We start from the raw sequence: 25825 nt of genomic DNA, 5'->3' as shown, positions 1-25825 counted from the left end.
GAAAATGAAAACTCAATTCTTTGTGAAATCCTTTCCCAAGATAATTTCTTCTTAAAAGCTTTTCTAGAAAACCTAAAGTCAGAGACTGCATCTGATCTCCTCACAATGAGGAAGCTTAGCAATAAATGGATTCTGTCTGGGATACAGGCATAGCAGCGCAGCCAGATTTGATCACAGCAAAGCTTTGCTAGAACTAATGTCAGGCAGAAACAGAATTAAGCTGCTTGTTTCAGCTCTGGAACGGAGTGTTCAGAAATGCAAGATTTAAGGCTTGTCGATTCCCAACCCAAGCTGAGCCACTTATTATCCAGTTACTCTCAGGGCAGTCTAGCCTCAAAAGGTTTATTGGCATAGCACAGCAGCATGTTAATGCAGCTCGACTGCTTCCAGAGCAGGACAAATAATTTCCCGCAGTACTGTATAGGCTTGCTATTCTGGGACCTCTCTCTTGATCTTCCTTCCATGCTTTAATTAGGTAGCTACTAATTCTTCTGCATTCCTCATTCTGAGGACTGTGTCGTGCTGCTAATTCAATAATGCACACTGCCTCTTTGTAACGTTAAAAGTGCTTTGGTCAGCACTCAAAAATTTAAGTAGCTGAAGTTAGTCGTTGTAATTAGAGAGCTCAGAATTTTAAATGGTTTGGGGTTTGTTCTGGTGGAGTCTGGGGAAAAGAATGTGAGGTAGCAATCAGGCTGGGCTTTAACAAACAAGTTGCAGGCAGTCAGTCTGCTGATAGACAGCTGACAACATAAGGACTTAAGATTTTAGGTTAGTCCCTGTATTTTGTATTTTTCTACCTGACTTTTATGTCAGATATAAATGTGGACACTATGACGTAATTCACTGGAGTATTGATGTTTTTCAGTGACAGTGACAAGGACAGTGAAGTGTTTCTATATATATATATCTATCTTTTGAACACTATCTGCTCTTATAGAACAAGAGGGCACTTTCATTAGGTGAACTTGTGTTATAGTTGATGCTATGTGCAAGTAAAGTTCAAGAGGGTTCAGGTCACTGTTGTCTAAGTGGGTAGTGACCATGTGGTAAAGATAATATTCATTTCTCTTAAAGAAATCACCTCTTTAGACCTCAAGTATATTGGGGAGAAAATATATATATATATATATATATATGAATACAAGTACATATATATATACATATATACTTGATATATAGGTGAATACAAGTACATATATATACATATATACTTGATATATATATGAATACAAGTACATATATATACATATATACTTGATATATATATGAATACAAGTACATATATATACATATATACATATATACTCAAGAGAGTGATTTGCCCATTGGAATGGGCTGCCCAGGGAGGTGGTGGAGTCACCATCCCTGGAGGTGTTCAAGAAAAGCCTGGATGAGCCACTTAGTGCCATGGTCTGGTTGATTGGCTAGGCCTGGGTGCTAGGTTGGAGTGGATGATTTTGAAGGTCTCTTCCAACCTGGTTGATTCTATGATTCTGTGATTATATATATATATATTCATATATATATGAATCAAAGCCTAGTTTATTTTGTAACTGAAATGACTTTCCCCCCCTTTTTTTCTTGAGGCTGCCTTAGAGTGCCTCTAATGTGCCACCATCAATGAAATCTTTCATTGTAAAAACACATGAATGGAAGATTGGAACTCTACATGAACCAACAATTTATTGCCATTGGAATGGGCTGCCCAGGGAGGTGGTGGAGTCACCATACCAGGAGGTGTTGAAGACACAGCTGGGTGAGACACTTAGTGCCATGGTCTAGTTGATTGGCTGGGTGCTAGGTTGGACTGGATGATCTTGGAAGCCTCTTCCAACCTGCTTGATTTTATGATTCTATGACTGAAAATTATTTAGAATGGCAGGATTTTATAGGGGTGAATGTGATTTTCCCTACTAAACCTGGTACCTCTTGCTGTGTTGAAGTTTTAGTCTAAGAATTGCACACAGACAGGTATAGAACAGAAAACTGGAGAGCTTCCTCTACAGTGATTGTAGGTCTTTAAACCAAAAGCAAGAGAAGGAGTCTCATGATGAATAGTTATTACACAATAGTAAATACACAGGAGTTAATAAGCAACTTTCAGAGGGCTTGTCTTGTGCATTATGTTGTGCAGAAATAAACCTGTGGTCACACATGTTTCAATCCAGACTGTGCTAGGCTTTTGGTGTTGTTTTGTTTCATTTGTTTGCCTGTTCATTTGTGTTGGTTAATTGGTTGGTTTGGGGGTTGGTTTTGGTTGGTTGGTAGGTTTTTATTGTTGCTGTTAGGTGTTTTTGTATAACAGAGGAGGCTTGACTCCCACAGTTCTTTGGCTCTTCCAGTCACTGCACACCCACTTGTTCACGGTATGCATGTGCCATGCATAAAACGGTTGCTGCCTCAGGCACCTAAACCCCTGCATAACAACTTGCCTTGAGTTAAAGTGAGTATTTGCATGAGAAAGTTGTGAGCCGAATGCAAATAGTGCTTTTTTGGCTGAAGTAGCTGCTGGATACTCAGCATACAGCCACAGGAGTGCCCATAGTGATACATAGTAAGTGGTGGTATGGGTTCAAGAAGAAAAGAAACAGCACTGCTTTTTGGAATGTTAATTGGGGAAGTGTTAACAGCAGTGTCTCAGAAATCAGGCTAAAAATATACACTGTGCAATAATATACAACATACAAAATATACAATCACATACAGAATAGAAAATAATAGACAGTAATATGCAAAATATACAATAGTATACAAAATACACAATAATAGACAATAATATGCAAAATATACAATAATATACAATATACAATAATAGACAATAATATGCAAAATATACAATAATGCACAATATACAAAATACACAATAATAGACAATAATATGCAAAACATAAAATAATAGACAATATACAAAATAGACAATAATAAGCAGTAATATGCAAAATAGTCAATAATATACAATAGACAATAATAGACAATAATATGCAAAATAGACAATAATATACAATAGACAATAATAGACAATAATATGCAAAATAGAGAATAATAGACAATAATATGCAAAATAGACAATAATAGACAATATGCAAAATATACAATAATAGACAATATACAAAATAGACAATAATTAATAATATGCAAATTATACAATAATATACAATAGACAATAATAGACAATAATATGCAAAATAGACAATAATAGACAATATAAAATAATAGACAATAATATGCAAAATAGACAATAATAGACAATATGCAAAATACACAATAATAGACAATAATATGCAAAATAGACAATAATAGACAATATACAAAATAGACAATAATAGACAATAATATGCAAAATATACAGTAATAGACAATATACAAAATATACAATAATAGACAATAATATGCAAAATATACAGTAATAGACAATAATAGGCAAAATATACAATAATGTGCAATCTGCAAAATAGACAGTAATAGACAAAATAGACAATAATAGAAAATAATAGGCAAAATATACAATAATATACAATTTACAAAATAGACAGTAATATACAGAATATACAATAATAGACAGTAATATGCAAAATATGTAATAATATACAATATACAAAATAGACAAACATATACAAAGTAGACAATAATAGACAGTAATATGCAAAATATACAATAATATACCATATACAAAATATACAATAATACACAAAATAGACAATAATAGACAATAATATGCAATATATACAGTAATATACAAAATAGACAATATAGACTATATACTTGCTAGGACAGTGATTAGTCTATTGTTAGCATTCTTTTCTTCTTTTTTCTTGTCTTTTTTTTTTTTTTTTTTCCTCTTTCTCTTCTTAAAAGGACTCTGAAAATATTCTTGTCTGGCAATCTGGTGCTTTGTGGTTATCCTTGAGTCCTTATTTTCTGCTGTCCAAACCAGTTGCCCGTCTTTCTGAGATGCCTGGCTACTGCCTAATCACAGCACAGATCTGTTTATCCTCCTTCAGTGCCTCCATAAGCCCACCACCTTACCATAAGCTCTTGTTTTACCTTAATAGATACAGACCCTTTCTAAAATTCAAATTACCTTTGTTTCTGCTCCCTTTTCTGCCTCCCAAATCTCCCAGCCTACCCTGAAACCCAGCTCCTCATTATGCAAGTTCATAGTGTTCTTTGCCTCAGTCTCTTACCTCAGCTAACAAGCTGGCATCCGTTTACTCCTCAGACACTTTCAGCTTCCATTTGCCACATGCAGCACAGCTTGAAGCAGTTTGTTTTGCTATAAATTGGAGTTTATGGTAAGGCACAATGCATTTGGAAATGTCACAATATTTAAATAACAAACTTCCCTGCCCATAAATAACCAAAAAATACCATAAGCAGTGGTAACAAGATTTCTGTGTTTCTGCCATCTCACAGACAAGGACCTATAAAAGTCATTAACTCAATTCTCTTTAGAAAACCAGAAACCTCTCTTAACTTCAGTGGGTCTTAGATCAAGCCATATGTTTTCAGACAGGCTGTGAGACCACCCACCATCATCCATCTTCATCTTCTGTTTATTTTTATTGTGACAACTTCAAATTACATTTTTCCTGGTTTGTTCTCAGAACTTATTTTGCTTTTACAACCATCTTTTCAGAGAAAGTATTTGCAAAGAAACAGATGGTGATCTTATTTTCTCTGCTTTGAAAGAACAGCACTTCTCAGTTTAGTAGCAAAGTAAGACCCTTTGTGGCAGTCAGTGCATTTTGAAGGATGAATCAAGCATCTAGGATAAGGAGCAATGGGTACAATCACAGAATCAATCAGGGTGGGAAGGGACCACAAGGATCATCTAGTTTCAACTCCCCTGCCATAGGCAGGGACACCCTACCCTAGAGCAGGTTGGCCACAGCCCCGTCCCTGGGGCTGTTCAAGGCAAGACTGGATGTGGCACTTGGTGCCATGGTCTAGCCTTGAGCTCTGTGGTAAAGGGTTGGACTTGATGATCTATGAGGTCTCTTCCAACCTTGGTGATACTGTGATACTGTGTGATACTGTGATACCTCCAGGGATGGGGCCTCAACCACCTCCCTGGGCAACCCATTCCAAGATCTCACCACTCTCATGCTGAAGAACTGCCTCCTTATGTCCAGTCTGAACCGACCCATCTCCAGCTTTGTTCCATACAAGCTAGAACACAGGAAGTTCCATATCAGCACAAGGACACATGTTTCTTTGTGGTGAGATTGATGGAGCACTAGAACTAGCTGCCCTGAGAAGTCCTGAAATCTCCTTCTCTGGAGACTTCCTGTGTTGCCTGCCATGGGCAATCCTGCTTTGCTGGGAGGATTGGACTTGATGAACTCTGGAGGTCCCTTCCAACCCCTAGCATTCTGTGAATCTGTGATCAGAATGCAGAGATGGTCCCTTTCTTATACAATCATAGAATCAACCAGGTTGCAAGAGACCTCCAAGCTCATCCAGCCCAACCTAGCACCCAGCCCTAACGAATCAATTAGACCATAGCACTAAGTGCTTCATCCAGACTTTTCTTGAACACCTCCAGGAACAGTGACTCCACCTCCCTGGGCAGCCCATTCCAATGCCAATCACTCTCTCCAGCAAGAACTTCCTGCTAACATCCAGCCTAGACCTCCCCCAGCATAACTTGAGACTGTGTCCCCTTGTTGTGTTGCTGGTTGCCTGGCACAGGAGATCCACCTGCACCTGGCTGTAGCCTCCCTTCAGGAGGGAGCCCTTGGGGCTCTGGGGGTTTTGTCATCTAGAAATACAATTAACATACTATAGCATTTTGTTTCCTGTCCCTTTTTTGTCATGTCTGGGACAAGAATGGAGTGCTCAGACTCATCGGTTAAGTCTGGTACAGTCACCTCAACTTTCTGAAGTCAGTAGCACTACTCAGAGAGTTACATTCAGATGTGTGATTGTGCTCTTTTTCATATGGCACATACCTGCCAAAGGAAGTAGTGAATTAAGTTCATAAAGTAGCAATATAAGTGTTTATACCACTTCATATATATAGGTTGGATGGGTGTGATGGTTTGGGTGTTCCCTGCCCCCCCACACTTTGGAAATCACCCAGACTAGACTCAGCCAGCTCTGGAAATTGAATGAGGCTTAAATTTACAGCTTAGCACAATAGACAAGCAGATAGTTACAGTATAGACAGTTATAGACAGAAATAGACAAGGTAAAAGGGAATACAGAAACACAACAGCCCTCCCAGAAACCTGAGTCCTCAGGAGGGGCTCCCAACCACCCCTTCACATTCCCCCTGCCCCTCTCAACCTTACCCCAGTCCCAAGGAAGAATGGAGGTTCAGCCAGGGGGTTAGGAAGCAAAATGGATTAGTCAGAGAAACAAAGGGTGAGGTTAGAGAGGGAGATGCAGCTCAGAGCTCCCCAGCAGGAGTAGTAGTGCCTTATCTATGTTTTGATTCTTGTTTTTATGCATCTCAGCAAGCCTGTGAGGGAAGTAGACATCACCATTGTTGTCCTTTCACAGCCTGTAATCTAGTCCTTCTCACCAAAACATTCTAGCTGGCTTCAAACTAGCACAATGGGTACATTCACAACATTGCTGGATGTGGCTCTGAGCAACCTGATCTAGTGTGAGGTGTCCCTGCCCATGGTGCGGGGGTTGGAACCAGGTAATCTTTGAGGTCACTTCCAACCCTGACAGTTGTATGATTCTGTGACAAATGTGTTGTGTAGAAATAGGGGGGGGGAAGACTATTTTAATGTATCATTGATTTTTTTATTAAATGTATTGATAAGTTAATGTTTCATAAAACAATATTGCTCAGAGGAATAGTGTTCATTATTTGTCCTAGTATTCTGCATCGAATCACTGAGTTAGAGGTTTGACTATAATAATAAATTATCTTATACTTATTTTTTGTGAATATGGAAATATAATATATAATCTTCTGCCAATTAGCTTTTCTCCTTAGTAGTATTTCTGAAGCATTCATTGCTGTCCTAAAATTCTATTAAGATAAGAAAATACAGACAGTTGGACCTCTCTGCTTAATTCTTCTTGAGACTATCAGACAGTGCTTCTCCAAGCAGCTGGGAAGAGAGAATGTAATTTGTACTTTCCAAAGCTTTTGATTTGAACTGATGGGTGTATTCCTTCCAAAGAGCTGAGTAAGTTTTATTACAGTACAAACATGACCTTCAGGGAAAGGTTAAAGTCAACTTTTAACAAACTACTTTCCCAATCGCTCAAAAATGAAACAGTTAAGAAATGACTGGGCTCAGCTTCTCAGGTAAGTAGCCCTCATTAATTGTCTGTTACTGACATATTCATTGTTATCTGACAATTGTCAATTGCTGATATTAAATCTGGAACAAGTCAGCTAATGAAACTGAAGTGGCAGAATTAAGATGCTGCTGCTTGGCTTTTATAGCTAATGAGGAGATCTCTGTAGCCCGAGTAACACTTGCAAATGATTTAATGGGATCTTTTATGAGGTTTCTAGTTAGTATGATCATGTAGTTTAATTATTCCTGGCATTTATTTCTTTAATTATTTCTAGTGTTCCCCAAGGATCAGTGCTGAGCCCAGTCCTGTTCAGTATCTTTATTGATGACCTGGACAAGGGGATTGAGTCCAGCATCAGTAAGTTTGCAGATGACACCAAGCTGGGAGCAGGTGTGGATCTGTGGGAGGATAGGAGAGCCCTGCAGAGGGACCTTGCCAGGCTGGATGGGTGGGCAGAGGCCAATGGGATGAGATTAAACAAGACCAAGTGCAGGGTTCTGCACTTTGGCCACAACAACCCCAAGCACTGCTACAGGCTGGGGACAGAGTGGCTGGAGAGCAGCCAGGTAGAAAGGGACCTGGGGGTACTGATGGATAGATAGATAGATAGATAGATAGATAGATAGATAGATAGATAGATAGATAGATAGATAGTAGGCTGAAGATAAGCCAGCAATGTGCCCAAGTGGCCAGGAGAGCCAATGGCATCCTAGCCTGGGTCAGGAACAGCATGGCCAGCAGGACAAGGGAGGTTATTCTGCCCCTGTACTCAACACTGGTCAGGCCACACCTTGAGTGCTGTGTCCAGTTCTGGGCTCCTCAATTCCAGAGAGATGTTGAGGTGCTGGAACATGTCCAGAGAAGGGCGATGAAGCTGATGAGGGGCCTGGAGCACAAACCCTATGAGGAGAGGCTGAGGGAGCTGGGGGTGTGCAGCCTGCAGAAGAGAAGGATCAGGGGTGACCTCATTGCTGTCTACAAGTACCTGAATGGAGGCTGTAGCCAGGTGGGAGTTGGTCTCTTCTGCCAGGCAAGCAGCAACAGAACAAGGGGACACAGTCTCAAGTTGTGCTGTGAGAGGTTTAGGCTGGATGTTAGGATGAAGTTCTTGACAGAGAGAATGATTTAGGAGGTGAGTCGCTGTCCCTGGAGATGTTGAAGCAAAGCCTGGCTGAGGCACTTAGTGCCATGGTCTGATTGATTGGCTAGGGCTGGGTGCTAGGTTGGAGTGGATGATCTTGGAAGTCTCTTCCAACCTGCTTGATTCTGTGACTCTATTGGTAAGATCTTTGTTCTTTTCACATGAGGAGACTCATTGCTTTTCTCCAAAGATTTAGTGTGACAGACAGAACATCAGAAATAATTAAAACGAATGATGGCTACACAGAGCAAAATGAGAAGTAAGAATTCTGTCTGGTATCAAAAACTCCTCAGGGAAATCTGAAAAGAGGTGCTTCCTAGTTGTAACACCTCCAGGGACGGTGACTCCACCGCCTCCCTGGGCCACCCATTCCAGTGGCGAGTCGCTCTGTCTGTGGGGAATTTCCTCCTGATGTCGGACCTGTACCTCCCCTGGCACCATAAACAGTATAAAGCTGAGGAATCACGAGGATTAACTTCCCTTCTCTAGTTGCAGGTGTCCAAGGAGAACTTTGTCTGTTCTGCCTTCAGTTCCAATCTGTGCATTACTAAATCTAGTTCTCGTCTCCTGCTGAGTCCAGTCTGGGACTCCTCCAGTGCCTCATCTGCACTGTCAGTAGTGGCAGTGACATGATTACTGTGGCTGTGTTGGGTTCAGTATTGGTTATGTAGATATCTGTATTTATTTAATAGTTTTCATTACATTTTACAGCAGTTTGGGGCTGTTTTTTTGTTGTTGCTTTTGTTTGATTGGTTGGGGGTTTTTTTGTGTTGTTTTGTTTTCCCCTCCTTTTTTCCTTTTTCCTCTTATTCTCTTTCTTCTCTTCCTGGGAAAGGGAGAGGTGTTACCAGAGAGCATCAATACTTCCAGTACTTCTAGTGGCCAGCCCAGACCTACCCTTTTGTAAGGAGTGGTCCAAAGAGCTTTATCTGTCTCTTCATTGTCATTGGGAATCAGGACTCTCTTATCTTCAAAGACTTTGACTAAAACTCATGCTGCCATCTTAGTATGAGTCTGCAGTGGTCTAACCCATAATGAGTTACTGATTAAGTTTCTGTTCTCACACAATGGAATCTGGTACAGATGCAAGCCTTTGTGGGAAGAAACTGGCCTGGTACCAAGAGTCCATACCTGCCACCCGTGATGGACATTTCCACTGTTTAGGACCATCATCTAAGAACCAAAGAATGGTGCTGCCATCATAAGAGACTGATACTTTGGTGTTGCTAAGGAAACCTTGGAATCAAGTGAAGTTTGCTCATTATAATATCATTATACTACCAAAACACACCCTCTGGCCTCAGACTACCTGCCTCCAAGGCAGGCCATGCCTTGGGCACCCCTCCTTAGGCTCAGACCACACCTCAGTCACTCCTCCTTGGGCATGCATGGAGCCCTTACATCTTGAGGGGCAGGAGGAGCAGCGAGAGGGGAGTCTGGTCATTGGTGGGTGTAAAATTGAATATAAAAAGATGTCTCCCTAGCAACAGGTTAGAGTTTCAAGAACAATACAATTTTAATTGCATCTTCTAATGCTCTCCTTAAGCCCTCTAATATTTAGGCTGTTTATGCCAATGCAACGGTATCATGACTATGGAGTAAGTGTCAGTAGTTGCACTCTATTTACAACTGCACATAAAGTCAGAAAAGATTGGATGGCAAGAAAAAATGGATTCTCAGTGTTTTTGCATTGCTGAAAATTTTATACATTCTCTGAAACAGAGAAGAAGATCTAGCTTCAACAGCATGTTGTTTGATGAGCAGGTATTTCAGTATCAGGTTACCTTTCAGGTTCTTCCTACTAATCATAGAATCAGCCAGGTTGGAGGACACCTCCAGGATTGTCCAGTCCAGCCTGTCACCCAGCCCAGGCTGATCGGCTGGACCATGGCACTAAGTGCCCTATCCAGTCTTTTCTTGGACTCCTCCAGGGTTGGTGACTCCACCACCTCCCTGGGCAGCCCATTCCAATGCCAACCACTCGCTCGGTGAAGAAATCCCTTCTAATATCCAACCTATACCTCCCCTGGCACAACTTGATCACAAAACAAATATCTTCCTTCAGATTTGTATACCCACTGGTGATGACAATGTATCAAAATGATGAAAATCAGGGGCAAGAGTTGGTCTTTCTCTACACTTTAGAATTAGAGCAGATTTCTGAGCTGCAGAGCAGGCAGTTGGGATAAGCTCATAGATATTGAGCAGCTCATAAGGGAGAAAATGAAAAAGAGAGGAGGAGGAAGGTATCATGTTGACATGATCTATAATGCCTTTGGATAAATAATGTTAGGTTGTGCTGTTTTGACTCCATACTGACTAATACTCATTTTATATTTCAGAACATGAATATCCTTATTGTAAGACAGTTTAGCACTGTATGAGTGTTTGCTGCCTATGCTGATGGTGGCAGAGGGGAGAAATTAATTGGTGCAAGATAATAGTCTATAAAAATATGTATTTATTAACTTCAATATTCTGAACTCTCGCCACCCCCAATGACTGAATTTAATATTAAAAGGATCTTACACAGTTATGAAAGACATTCTAGGAATAATATCAAACAGTGACTTGTTAATAACTAGCAAACATTCAAACTATAAACAGAGAGAGGAGTTTCCCCGCAGCTTAATGCCACTTGGGATCTATATACTATCTGCCCAGCAGAGTGGGCTAAAAGCTCTTTCTGCTGTATGGCAGGAGGCAATAGAAATTACAGAGGCATTAAAGCATTTACTCACAAATTCTGATTAATTATCAATCACCCTCCAGGGCTACGTCACAGCCTATTACAAGTGTCCAAACATCAGGGGAGTCTTTGCCCGTGGACTTTGAGGCTGAAATCCTCCCGGCTTCTAGGGAAAGGAGAATCTTCCTGGTTTCTGGGGAAAGGACAGTCTCTGACCTTGTTCTCCTGGTGATGGATGCAATCTCTGCCCTTGTCTCCTGGATTCTTCTGGACTCTTTGTCCAGGGACTGTTGGCAGGACCTCAGGTGCAGGGGGAGTATGATGCTGTGCAGTGTCAGCATGGTTTCATGCTGGCTAGCAGGCTAATCACATGCAGACAAGTGGGGTCTGCTGCTGGTTACTCAATGGCTGTGGCGTGCTTACCAGGCAGTGATAAGGCAGCGGGTGTGCAATAGGGTGCACAGCTGCTCAGGAGTCTGAGCTCCATAGGTAAAGGCAGGCAATACAGGATCTGGTCCTGATAACTCACCGCAGTGGTGTGCAAGTGTGCACAGCTGGCTGGGAGACTATGTCAGGGGTGACCTTATTGCTGTCTACAACTACCTGAGGGGTGGTTGTGGCCAGGAGGAGGTTGCTCTCTTCTCTCAGGTGGCCAGCACCAAAACAAGAGGACACAGCCTCAGGCTGCACCAGGGGAGATTTAGGCTGGAGGTGAGGAGAAAGTTCTTCCCTGAGAGAGTCACTGGACACTGGAATGGGCTGCCCGGGGAGGTGGTGGAGTCGCCGTCCCTGGAGCTGTTCAAGGCAAAGTTGGACGTGGCACTTGGTGCCATGGTCTGGCCTTGAGCTCTGTGGTAAAGGGTTGGACTTGATGATCTGTGAGGTCTCTTCCAACCCTGATGATACTGTGATACTGTGATGTGAGATCCTGTCTCCCTAAGAACAGCAAAGCAGTTAGGCATGCAGGTGTAAGCAAGAAGCAGTGCTGGTGAGTCTAAGTCTAATAATGAGCGAGTGAGCGAGCAAGGGAGCCTGAGCAAGCATGCAAGTGTGAGCAGGGGGGGCCTGAGCACGTTGTTTACTTGTGTGCCTCTATGTATCAAATGTGGGCTGAGATTAATGGCCCTTTGGCCACTAGAATGACCAACCAGGTTGGCAGTCAGCCAAAGCTTACCATAATAGGCAAAAGCCACAGGCCTGGATTTTACATATATGACAAACACACAGGCCTAGCACCCTGCAAGATTAAGCTGGGTGCATGAGCTTACACAAACATGTTTACAACCACATTATACAACCTGGACCCTGGGCAGGCCAGACTTCATGGCACCAGGCCTGTTGTGCCCCTTTTATCCATTTGATGTGTTTACCTCTGGTTTGGACAGCAAAAACATGTCCAGGCAAGACATAAACAAGCCTATTTTGGGGCCTTTGAGCCCTCCACAACAATGAGAAACTCCATACATGAGCTGCCTTGTTAGCAGCAACTTATCAGCAGCTTGATGTTGAGTTGCTTCTAACTGTTGCTGTTGCTAGTACAGGAAAGTGTATGTTATAGAAATTGTATTCAGAGAAGGGATAGCAACTTATAAAGTGTCTTTTGCAGATACCCTCATGTCTGCTCCTTTCTTCTATTAAACACATGTAACAGTCCCTAGTCTTATTACTCCTGGGTATTCTTACTGTGCTTTAAGGCACTGCTTTGATGATCTGCAGAACTGTCCCATTTTCTTCTTTGGTAGTTTTTGATCTTAGTATCAGCAGTGTTGGCTGCATGGGTATTGTTTGTGTACAGTTTAATTTTGTATGTATTGAAGTTTTAGAACCTTCAAATTATGGTTCTATGACTCTAATGCTTGGATGGAAAACAAAACACAACAACAAGAAGAAGACAAATCTGAGGGGGCGTGTGTGGGGGTGAGTGGTGTGTGAACCAAACCTCAGCAAAGCAAGCAGGCAAGGCAGACCCTTTATCTTCAGAGAGTTCTTCCCAGCATTTTCATCTGAGAGATGGATCATAGTGTACTGAATTGTTAGGGCCTGTAGACTGTTCTGACTTCCCCCTGAGACTCAAGTTCTAGGGGAATGCTGTGTGGGAGTACAGCCTTGCATGAAATTGCACTTATGGGGGATGATCTTCATAGCAGAACAGCAAAAATAAGTGGAAACTGTATGTAGTTAACCAGAGGTACAAGAGGAAAAGACTTGTCCTGAGTGCAGCCAAGAAAGTATTCCAACCCCAAAGCGTTCCCTTTCCCTACTGCTCCCATGGAATCCCTTTTTTATCTTACCTCTGCCTCATACTTCTTGTTTCTAGTTCTGAAGTTTCACCATGAAAATCATGAAAAAGGGAAGCTGTGGCTGTAGACTCTTGAAAAACAGAGAGGAGAATGAAACTGAGTCATAGGGAAATAAATTGCATCTCAAGGGGGATGAGGCTTGCCACCAGCTTTGCTTTTGAGTTTTAGAAGATGCAATTACTTATTGCTGGATCTGATAATAGATTCATTATTAAACCATAGAGCTGACTATTTAATGTGTTTGGTAATGTTAGGTTAGAGAGTGTGGCTCTTCTAATGAGGCTTCCATTTCCTTTTCCCCAAACAAAAAGCTAAGCAAAGATTGATTTATTTCTGTATTTTGAGAGTAACAAGATAAAAATAGAACAGATTCCTCTGGGTCCAGACTTCCTTTCAGAGTGTTAACTTTCACTTTCTTGAGGTTGATTTCAGAACCCTGCGAATGGGTTGATTTCTTCTGCCAGGCAATCATCAACAGAACAAGGGGACCCAGTCTCAAGTTGTGCTAGGGCAGATGTAGGCCTAGATGTTGGGAGAGAGAGTGATTGGCATTGGAATGGGCTGCCCAGGGAGGTGGTAGAGTTGCCATCCCTGGAGGTGTTCAAGAAAAGAGTGGATGAGGCACTTAGTGCCATGGTCTAGTTGAATGGACAGGGCTGTTGATAGGTTGGACTGGATGGTGTTGGAGGTCTCTTCCAACCTGGTTGATTCTATGATTCTATGCAGAATCCTTATTATCAGCCTGATGGTTTCATCATGTTGAGATATTGTGCTTCCACGGCACCCTGAGTTCTCCCTTTGTGGGAAGGAGGTCAAACATTTTATGGCCTCACATTGTTTAGGCTTTGTAACTCCGTGAGTGGAATGATGGTTTTGAGATAGGAATGCCTCCACTTTAAAATCCAGCATCCTGGGATTTGTTGTTATGGTCCCCAGGTCTCTGGCAGTAAGAACTATTCTTGGCAATGCTGAAACATTGATATGGCTTATACAAGGCAAAAAAAATAATGTTATTTGAAAACATAAATTGGGAGTCTTCACAATTCTGACTCATTGTATGTACTACAGCAGTTTTGCCTTCATTAGAGACTTGGCAAATTTTCATAACAGCCATACAAGTAACAAGGTTTTTCCTAATACTAAATAGTCACAGCATAGGAGACAGCAGATTTTCTACTCAGGGCATGAAGGAATCAGAATAAGATATTGTTGTGAAGTGGAATGTGAACATTTAGCTCTCTTTTAATTCTTTTGAAATCTTTCCCCAATATTGCTGGTTTTATTTCTTAGTGCTGCCTGTAGCTCAGGCTGGTTGTGACTGGTAAGGGCAAATAGCTTATTAAAAACCAACTAAATAAAAGCCTCTGAACAGAAAGTGAGAGGCTCTGCCATTTTTAGATGGATATGCTGGACTAAAGCCATTTACACTCAGTCAGGTGCTGCTTTCATTTGCACCTCTGCAATTTTTCCTCACGTGGGGAGTGTGCCCAGGGAGGGAAGCATGCCACTGTGTTTGGTCATGAGATGAGGAGGAGCTGAAAGCAGAGGAGTTGTGGTTTACAGCCAAGGTTGTTAGAACATCTGTGTCTCTGGAAGATCTGTTGACTTCAAGCCTGGAATCGGAAGCTGGCAGGCAGTGACCTAGCTGTGGAGGTTGTGGTAGGAGAATATGGGCAGTGGAGGGGGAATATGGCTCATGGCTTGGACAGATTCACTCTGATATGGGACAAGAACTGGCTAGAAGGCTGGGCCCAGAGAGTGGTGGTGAATGGTGCCACATCCAGCTGGCAGCTGTCACTAGTGGTGTCCCGCAGGGATCAGTGCTGGGCCCAGTCCTGTTCAGTATCTTTATTGATGATCTGGATGAGGGGATTGAGTCCAGCATCAGTAAGTTTGCAGATGACACCAAGCTAGGAGCAGGTGTGGAACTGTTGGAGGGTAGGAGAGCCCTGCAGAGGGACCTGGCCAGGCTGGATGAGTGGCCTGAGGCCAATGGGATCAGATTGAACAAGGCTAAGTGCAGGGTCCTACACTCTGGCCACAAGAACCCCAAGTAGTGCTGCAGGCTGGGGGCAGAGTGGCTGAGAGAAACCAGGCAGAGAGAGACTTGGAGGTGCTGGTAGATAGTAGCTGAGGATGAGGCAGCAGTGTGCCCAAGTGGCCAGGAGAGCAAAGTGGATTAATCAGAGAGATGGGAGAGAGGCTAGAGAGAGAGATGCAGCTCAGGCAGTGCCCCAAGAAGAAGTGCCTTATTTGTGTTTGGATTCTTGTTCTTATACATCTCAGCAAGCCTATGAGTGAAGTTCCCATCATCCTTGTTTATCTTTCACAGCCTGTGATCTAGTTCTTCTCACCAAAACATTTTAGCTGTCTTCAAACTAGCACACATCCTGGCTTGGATCAGGAACAGTGTGGCCAGTAGGACAAGGGAGGTTATTCTGCCCCTGTACTCAGGACTGGTCAGGCCAGACCTTGAGTGCTGTGTCCAGTTCTGGGCTCCTCAGTTCAAGAGAGATGTTGAGGTCCTGGAAGGTATCCAGAGAAGGGCAACAAAGCTGGTAAGGGGCCTGGAGCACAGCCCTGTGAGGAGAGGCTGAGGGAGCTGGGGGTGTGCAGCCTGCAGAAGAGGATGCTCAGGGCAGACCTCATTGCTGTCTACAACTGCCTGAAGGGAGGCTGTAGTCTGGTGGGGGTTGGTCTCTTCTGCCAGGCAACCACCAACAGAACAAGGAGACACAGTCTCCTGCCAGGGGAGGTCTAGGCTGGATGTTAGGATGAGGCTCTTGCCAGAGAGAGTGATTGGCATTGGAATGGGCTGCCCAGGAAGGTGGTGGAGTCACTGTCCCTGGAGGTGTTGAAGAAAAATTTGGCTGAGGCACTTAGTGCCATGGTCTAGATGACTGGATGGGGCTGGGTGCTAGGTTGGACTGGGTGATCTTGGAGGTCACTTCCAACTTGGTTGATTCTATGAATATTTAGTATGAGAGCTGAACAGCCAAAATACTCTTCATACATCAGACATAAGCAGCTCTCTTTTTCCTCTTTGCACTTGTTGCATGGACAAAGGAGATGGTGGTGAAGATAATTGTGAAGAGCACTTAATCACACTGACTGATGCTGCAGCTCTGTCTCAGCTGGGTTCTCCTCAACCACACAAATTCTAACCTACAGGCTTGTTAGTTCTTCACACCTTTTAGCAGTGCTTCAGGGGGATGCAACTAAACAAGGCAAAATGTATGGCCAAAAATATTAACTCTTGCTGATAACTCCAAGATGAAAGTTTGTCCCTCAAACTCTTAAGTGCTGGATGGTGTGATTATGGATTTGGAATTAATAGCAGCTATATGATCTGCACTCTTCAATGTGCAGTTGCTTTAGAATCTTCACTAGAAACCTCATTTCTTTAAGTTTTTATTCTTAGAAATGACTCTATATGGTATTGATGTAAAAGAACTAGGAGCAAGAACTAAGCATGACACCATAGTTTTGATACTTGTCTTGAAAGTAATGTTTACTTTAACCCCAAATCTTCCTTTACTCAGGAGAGTAAATCTTAGTGAGCAAATTTTGGAATCACTAAATCCAAGTGAAATGGTAAAAGGAATGTTCTTCATTCCAAATGAGTCTCTGAGCCTAGTTCTGACTGGTTTTAAGAGTTCATTTTATCTCTTCCATGCAAAATTAAGGTAAACAACATTTAATAGTTGGACTGTTTTGTTAACTGCAATATTACTTATTAAGCTTCTTTCATTCCTAGACTTCACAGGTACAATATATTCTTTAGGACCTACAAAAGACCTATTAATAGAAATCCTTCACCCAGAGCTATCAGGGCTCCTTCCCTTCCTCCCAGTACTAGGAAGAGCAGTCATTTATCTTCTGATGATGAGTCCCATCTTTTACACTTGATGAAACCTTGCTTCAGGAGAAGTCCTGTGGCATTCTGCTTTGTCTTTCATAAGTGAAATGCTGTTAATAAAGCAATTACAGACTGCATAGCACTGATAGCAATCTAGTGTATGTATCCACTGGTAGGTTTAACTGATATTACTTTTAATTTTGCTTATCAGATCTAACTTTTCTCCATCCCTTTTTGACAGCTGGGACTGAAGTGAAAATTGATTCTAGCTTTTTAAGATCACTTTGTCATTAGGCTTGCAATGCTATGTTGAAAGGCCACAGATAAAAGGTGCTGATGGATGAGGTGTGAGGATTAAAACTATGCCCTGTTTGTGTGGGGAACAGTACATCATAGAATCATAGAATGAACTAGGTTGGAAGAGACCTCCAAGATCATCCAGTCCAACCTAGCACCCAGCCAGAGCCAATCAACCAGACCATGGCACTAAGTGCCTCATCCAGGCTTTTCTTGAACACCTCCAGGGACGGCGACTCCACCACCTCCCTGGGCAGCCCATTCCAGTGCCAATCACTCTCTCTATGAAGAACTTCCTCCTAATACCAAGCCTTATGCCTCCCCTGGCACAACTTGAGACTGTATCCCCTTGTTCTATTGCTGATTGCCTAGGAGAAGAGACCAACCCCCACCTGGCTACAGCCTCCCTTCAGGTAGTTGTAGACAGCAATGAGGTCTGCCCTGAGCCTCCTATTCTGCAGGCTGCACACCCCCAGCTCCCTCAGCCTCTTCTCATAGTCCTTGTGCTCCAGGCCCCTCACCAGCTTTGTTCCAGTGTCTCAACATCTCTCTTGAATTGAGGAGCCCAGAACTGGACACAGGACTCAAGGTGTGGCCTAACCAGTGCTGTAAAATCTGTAAGACTGTGTTTGCTTTCTCCTTGCTATTGTTAATGCTGGTCAGGAAGATGAAAATAGAAGCTGCCTCTTTCCCAGTGTGTCTTTCAGGGCATTTCCATTTGTCAGGTTGCTCACCAATGCCAACACCACATGCTCTATTTTTTTTTTTTTTGTGTGAACAAAAAGTAGATTTTTTTTTTGAAAGGTAATATTTATACCCACAGAATACAGTGAGAGAAATGGAAGAGAAAATATAGGGAAATCACCTGAAATTTTGCACCCAACATGCAGGTGAAATGCTAAGCTTGCACAAAAATATAGTTCAACTTTGACTGGAGAATATGCAAAAAATATAAGTATTACTGACAGCCTAAATAACAAGTCCCACCTTCACCCACACACAGCCCTGAGCCAGTGTTGGCTTATTCTTCCCTGTCAAAGTCGAAAATCTAGCTTGCTTTGCCTTCAAGTAACTCTTTTGCCACCGTGGTGCTAGAGAATGGATGTCAAGATGCAGCTGTGATGGTTTGGGTGTTCCCTGCCCCCCCACACTTTAGAAATCACCCAGACTAGTCTCAGCTGGCTCTGGGGATATAAATGGAGCTGTTTATTTACAGCTAGCACAATGTACAAGCAGATATATACAATATATACAGTTATAGACAGAAATAGACAAGGTAAAAGGTAATACAGAAACACAACAGCCCTCCCAGAAACCTGAGTCCCCAGGAGGGGCTCTCAACCACCCCTGCACCTTCCCCCTGCCCCTCTCAACCTTACCCCGGTCCCAAGGAAGAATGGAGGTTTGGCCAAGAGGTTAAGAAGCAAAGGTGAGTGGAAGGTGAGGTTAGGGAGATGCAGCTCAGTCAGTGCCCAGCCAGAGAGTGAAGACAAAATGGCCAGAGTGTTATCAAATGTTTTCCTTTCTTCTTCATCAAGACTCTGAGGGCAGTAGACATCCCTTTCACAGCCTATGATCCAGTTCTTCTCACCAAAACATTCTACCCTGCTTCAAACTAGCACAGCAGCTTGAGTTGAGACATTGACAAGAAAACAAAATTGCTCAGTTAGACTCTCCAGAAGAGCTTAGTTTGTTGTAGTGAATTACACACTGATCACTGCATGCTATTAGGGAAGGCAAAGAAGGAGGGATCATGCCCTCTGAAGATGTCAGATTAAACCAGACAGAGATGTTCATAGTGTCATCAAAAATACAGGTAGTGGGGGTGGGGGGGGAGAAAAAAAAATACTTTTATAGGTGATAACTTAATTATCTGCCACTATCACTTTGGAAGGGCTTTTAAACATGTCCAAAGTGTCTACCAAAATTTTCAGCTTGATTGACAGCAGATTTTTAAGTAAGGATAAAAATGCAGCAGTCTTCCTGGAATAAAACTCTGACAGACTATGATGGATTACCTTATTACAGTTGTTCACATGACAAATGGACTTGATCAGTGTTTCTTCTTGGGAATAGCTGAGCTTATCCAGAGGCAAAAGTTGAAAGGAAATTAAAGCTAACTAGTAATCCTAAGTGGAATACATCAGAATTTCTAGCAGCAGAAGCCTGAGAAAACTAATCAATGATGGTGTATGTCAATAACAAAACACTTCTCCTGTCCCCTGTAGGATGACTTTGCAGATGACACTAAGTTTGCAGATGACACTAAGCTGGGGGCAGATGTGGCTGGGTTGGAGGGCAGAAGGGCTCTGCAGCGGGACCTTGACCACCTGGACAGATGGGCAGAGTCCAATGGGATGGTGTTCAATAGCTCCAAGTGCAGGGTGCTGCACTTTGGCCACAACAACCCCATGCAGAGCTACAGGCTGGGGTGGGAGTGGCTGGAGAGCAGCCAGACAGAGAGGGATCTGGGGGTGCTGATTGATACCCACCTGAACATGAGCCAGCAGTGTGCCCAGGTGGCCAAGAGAGCCAGTGGCATCCTGGCCTGCATCAGGAATGGTGTGGCCAGCAGGAGCAGGGAGGTCATTCTGCCCTTGTACTCTGCACTGGTTAGACCACACCTTGAGTCCTGTGTTCAGTTCTGGGCCCCCCAGTTTAGGAGGGACACTGAGATGCTTGAGCATGTCCAGAGAAGGGCAACGAGGCTGGGGAGAGGCCTTGAGCACAGCCCTACGAGGAGAGGCTGAGGGAGCTGGGATTGGTTAGCCTGGAGAAGAGGAGGCTCAGGGGTGACCTCATTGCTGTCTACAACTACCTGAGGGGAGGTTGTGGCCAGGAGGAGGTTGCTCTCTTCTCTCAGGTGGCCAGCACCAGAACGAGAGGACACAGCCTCAGGCTGCACCAGGGGAGATTTAGGCTGGAGGTGAGGAGAAAGTTCTTCCCTGAGAGAGTCATTGGACACTGGAATGGGCTGTCCGGGGAGGTGGTGGAGTCGCTGTCCCTGGAGCTGTTCAAGGCAGGACTGGACGTGGCACTTGGTGCCATGGTCTGGCCTTGAGCTCTGTGCTGAAGGGTTGGACTTGATGATCTGTGAGGTCTCTTCCAACCTTGGTGATACTGTGATACTGTGACTTCTTCCCTTATCTGTTTAATATTACTGATAGAAATTTCACATCCACATACTTGCTTAAAATGAAGAGTTGTACTTAAAGCAAAGTGATTTATAAATAGCAAGACTTGGAGTTTTTTCGTGCTGCAGGACCAGTGGCAGAAGTGACTTAGAGTGCTTACCGTGAGCACAGATGCTGACAGGGAAATCGAGACGAGCCAGGTCTGCCTGTTAACAAGTCACACCTGACTTTGGAGCGTTGCAGGCTCGGTAGCCCTGGTTACAGAGGCAGTTGGAGGCTGTGTGCCAGCTGCAGGTGCTCAGGTGCTAGCAGGTGGGCTGCAGGGCAGGCGGTGCGAGGAGAGCCGGCGCAGCTGCGCGCAGTTAAGCTAACGAAGGGCGTGCCCGAGCCCCGCGGCCAGCGGCCGGGGCGCAGCCTGCGGGAGAAGGGGCGAAGCTGCGCGCAGCTGCGGCCAGGCGAGGTCTGAAAAGAGCCCTCTGAGCCAGTCTGCAGAGGAGAGGAGGTGATCGAGGTGCCAGAGCAGGACTTCTCTTTGAGCCCTTGGACGAATTCCGATGGTGTAAGTATCCACATTGCAGCTATGGGGGACACAAGTGTGTGGGTTTGAGCCGGGCTGGGCTATGTTAGTAGGAGGAATTAGATTATGGGCTGTGAAAGGGAAACAGTGCTGATGTCTGCCTCTCTCATAGGCTGGCTGAGATGTGCATAACCAAGAGCATAAATACATATAACAAAGTTGCTCTCTGGCTTTGGCTGCCTCCCTTCTCTCTCTCTCTAACGTGCTATCTGTGTAGGTAATTCCTCTGATTCCTAACCCTCCTGGCCACTTCTCCAAACTCACTTTGAATGTCAGGCAGAGTCTGGGATAAGGCAGAGGGGTGGAAAGGAGGTGGAAGGGTGGTTGGGAGCCCCTCCAGGGGACTCTGGTTTCTGGCAGGGCTGTTGTGTTTCTGTATTGCTTTTTAACCTATTTCTGTCTATAGCTGTAAATATTGTAACTATCTGCTTGTCTGGTGTGCAAAGCTGTAAAAATACAGCTTCATTCTTTAATGCACAGCTCAGCTGAGTAGAGTCTGGGTGGTTTTCTGAAGTGTGGGGGCAATGGGTAACACACAACCTGCTGGAGCAGAGGGCAAGTAGCAGTAGTAGGACTGGGAGCAGCAGAGAGAGGTGCTCCTATTTCAGCCATTGCTCCCCTACTCAGCTGTGCGGGAAGGCAGAGGAATGAGCAGCAGAGGGAAGTTCTCCTATCCCAGCCATTGCTCCCCTACTCAGCTATGCAGGAAGGCAGAGGAATGAGCAGCAGAGCGAGGTGCTCCTATCCCAGCCATTGCTCCCCTACTCAGCTGTGCGGGAAGGCAGAGGAATGAGCAGCAGAGCGAGGTGCTCCTATGCCAGCCATTGCTCCCCTACTCAGCTAGGCAGGAAGGCAAAGAAATGAGCAGCAGAGGGAGGTTCTCCTATCCTAGCAATTGCTCCCCTACTCAGCTAGGCAGGAAGGCAAAGAAATGAGCAGCAGAGGGAGGTTCTCCTATCCCAGCCATTGCTCCCCTACTCAGCTGTGCGGGAAGGCAGAGGAATGAGCAGCAGAGGGAGGTGCTCCTATCCCAGCAATTGCTCCCCTACTCAGCTGTGCGGGAAGGCAGAGGAATGAGCAGCAGAGGGAGGTGCTCCTATTTCAGCCATTGCTCCCCTACTCAGGTGTGCAGGAAGGCAAAGGAATGAGCAGCAGAGGGAGGTGCTCCTATTTCAGCCATTGCTCCCCTACTCAGCTGTGCGGGAAGGCAAAGGAATGAGCAGCAGAGGGAGGTTCTCCTATCCCAGCCATTGCTCCCCTACTCAGCTGTGCGGGAAGGCAGAGGAATGAGCAGCAGAGGGAGGTGCTCCTATCCCAGCAATTGCTCCCCTACTCAGCTGTGCGGGAAGGCAGAGGAATGAGCAGCAGAGGGAGGTGCTCCTATTTCAGCCATTGCTCCCCTACTCAGCTGTGCAGGAAGGCAAAGGAATGAGCAGCAGAGGGAGGTGCTCCTATCTCAGCCATTGCTCCCCTACTCAGCTGTGCGGGAAGGCAAAGGAATGAGCAGCAGAGGGAGGTGCTCCTATCCCAGCCATTGCTCCCCTACTCAGCTGTGCGGGAAGGCAGAGGAATGAGCAGCAGGGGAGTGCATGTGTGTTTCTGGTTTTGTATTTGTTTCTTACCTTCCAAATACCTTTTCCTAGAGTCAGACCTGGTTTGCTTATGGCAATAAAATAGCAGAGTATTCACATCTTAATATATCCTGCCTGATCTTTTGAGGAAGGAGAGAGAGTTATTTGCATGGGTGTGTGGCAGACATTTAAGCTCAGCTCGCCACTGCTGCTCTGTTTCTTGTTTGTTTGAGGGCTGGTTTGGTTTGGCGTGGGTGTGGTGTTTTATTCTGTTGGTTTTGGGGGAATTGATGTGTTTGGGGTGTTTGGTTTTGAGTGTGTTTTTTGTCTTTGGTGTATTTTTTGTGTTTGTTTTTTGTTGTTTTTTTTGTTGATACAGCATCTCAATTTAGACCTGCATCTAGCACATAAAGATTTTCTCTTTGTTTCAAATGCTTGTAATTAAAATACACATAACTTGAGTGTGGAATGAAGAACAGTATTCAGACTGGAGAGCAGCCAGGCAGAAAAAGACCTGGAGGTACTGGTAGATAGAAGCTGAACATGAGGCAGCAGTGTGCCCAGGTGGGCAGGAGAGCCAATAGCATCCTGGCCTGGATCAGGAACAGTGTGGCCAGCAGGAAAAGGGAGGTCATTCTGCCCCTGTACTCAGCACTGCTCAGGCCACACCTTGAGTGCTGTGTCCAGTTCTGGGCCCTTCATTTCAAGAGAGATGTTGAGGTGCTGTAAGGTGTCCAGAGAAGGGTGACAAAGCTGGTGAGGGGCCTGGAACACAAACCCTATGAGGAGAGGCTGAGGGAGCTGTGGGTGTGCAGCCTGCAGAAGAGGAGGCTCAGGGCAGAGCTCATTGCTGTCTGCAACTATCTGAAGGGAGGCTGTAGTCTGGTGGGGGTTGGTCTCTTCTGCCAGGCAAGCAGCAACAGAAGAAGGGGACACAGTCTCAAGTTGTGCCAGGGGAGGTCTAGGCTGGATGTTAGGAGGAAGTTCTTGCCAGATGGAGTGATTGGCATTGGAATGGGCTGCCCAGGGAGGTGGTGGAGGCACCGTCCCTGGAGGTGTTCAAACAAAGCCTGGCTGAGGCACTTAGTGCCATGGTCTGGTTGATTGGCTCTGGCTGGGTGCTAGGTTGGCCTGGCTGGTCTTGGAGTTCTCTTCCAACCTGGTTGATTCTGCGATTCTGTGCTTTGCATCCAAACTTTCAAATCTTGTCAGAAAATAATTTTGTAAAGAAGAATTAGTTCTGTTAATGCTTAGCTTTAAATTGTGGCAAATATGTTTTTGTTATTGCTTGTGCTTTGTAATACTTTGCTCATGAAGTGCTCAGCCTAATTTAGTCACCTCGATCGCTCTAAACTAAATGCAGTTAATGGAATATGTAGGCAGCTACTCTGGGAGTAACACTGCTAATAGAAACACAATTTTCTTCACTGTTTTCTTTGAATTGTTCTGGTGTTTCTAGGGCTTAGAGAGCAGGAGGGGGACTGTATCTGGGTGGAAAGACCTGTTTTATCATCCTCATAAGTATCTGTCCAGGCAAATAAAATGTCTCTGAAAAAAATTAGCACCTGGATGGGTTTGCTGGAAATTCAAAGCTCAGCCTCTTCAGTAGTTGTGTTCAAAGTGCAGTGCATTAACTTAGCCCCTATACAGCAGGCAATGTAGCTGTGACAGAGGCAGCAACACAGCTTGCGTACTTCAGCCATATATTTTTAAGTTATAATATCTATATTTTACTAAGCTCTCTTTGTGGAAGTATCTCTGTGAATGTAAGGAAGTCTGTAAGAACTTAAGTAGAATGTAAGGAGATGCATAAAGAATGAAGAAGCCATTTCTTTTGTTCATTCTTCCTCTTCACTGTAAGTGAAGTGCCAGGTGGGGGGTGGCCTCTTCTCCTAGGCAACCAGCAATAGAACAAGGGGACACAGTCTCAAGTTGTGCCAGGGTAGGTATAGGCTGGATATTAGGAAGAAGTTCTTCACAGAGAGGGTGATTGGCATTGGAATGGGCTGCCCAGGGAGGTGGTGGAGGCACCGTCTCTGGGGGTCTTCAAGAAAAGACTGGATGAGGCACTTAGTGCCATGGTCTGGTTGATTGGATAGGGCTGGGTGCTAGGTTGGACTGGATGATCTTGGAGGTCTCTTCCAACCTGGGTGATTCTATGATTCTATTCGATGAAGTGCAAGCTGGCTGTATAGAGAGCATATTCACCCTGCCAGTGGTAATACAGCTGCAGAAGTAAAGCTGTATGTTCTTCTTACCCTATGTAAATTTGCTGTGCAGCCTGTATAGATATTGAACTTTTCCTGGGGGGGGAACCCATCAAAAAAGCTTATTTGCCTTGATGAGAAACAAGATTGATTTAGACTCCTCATTATAAACACATTCCTAAAGGCTGAACATGACCATTTCCTTCATACTTAGTACACTTTGTCCTCCTGCTTTTGCTCTTGCTGTAGCTGGCTTTGTGAACATTCTTATGTTGGAAATGCACAGCAACAGTAGGTATCATCTTTGCTAATAACCTCCATATTCGTGGTAATTAAAGAACATCTGTCTGAAAATGAAAGGATTCTGTAGTCTCTGTATCAGTCTTTGATTGCTGTTATCATTTGATCAATGCATGTCACAAGCAACATTTAAAGTGGAAATCTGGATTGAAAGGTTGAGAAGGCAGGTGAGGGCTGGTGGAAGTTATTGAAGACAAAGCTGCTGGACCTAACAGAAACAGCACTTTATCCTGCTGAGAACTGATTTCATCCCTTAATTGGGTTGACATGATATTTGGATTGAAGAGAATGGAATAGAATCAACCAGGTTGGAAGAGACCTCCAAGAGCATCCAGTCCAACCTAGCACCCAGCCAGAGCCAATCAACCAGACCATGGCACTAAGTGCCTCATCCAGGCTTTGTTTGAACACCTCCAGGGCCAGTAACTCCACCACCTCCCTGGGCAGCCCATTCCAATGTCAATCACTCTCTTTGTGAAGA

At 44.2% G+C, this 25825-nt stretch overlaps 1 protein-coding gene and 1 long non-coding RNA gene across 6 annotated transcripts in view; both read left to right on the top strand.

Annotated features, from left to right (window-relative positions):
- The window catches only part of CADM2 (cell adhesion molecule 2), an 871614-nt gene that overhangs the window by 351997 nt on the left and 493792 nt on the right, over window positions 1-25825 (top strand). The gene's annotated exons all lie outside the window — the stretch shown is intronic.
- The window catches only part of LOC135180089 (uncharacterized), an 88657-nt gene continuing 83940 nt past the window's right edge, over window positions 21109-25825 (top strand). The window contains exon 1 of the long non-coding RNA XR_010304268.1: window positions 21109-21248. This is a non-coding gene — a long non-coding RNA (uncharacterized LOC135180089). The remainder of the gene's footprint in view (window positions 21249-25825) is intronic.

The sequence above is a fragment of the Pogoniulus pusillus genome, chromosome 12, assembly GCF_015220805.1.
Source record: "Pogoniulus pusillus isolate bPogPus1 chromosome 12, bPogPus1.pri, whole genome shotgun sequence".
Classification (NCBI taxonomy): Eukaryota; Metazoa; Chordata; class Aves; order Piciformes; family Lybiidae; genus Pogoniulus; species Pogoniulus pusillus.
The sequence above is the reverse complement of the archived record's forward strand: the minus strand, read 5'-3'. Positions and strand labels throughout refer to the sequence as shown.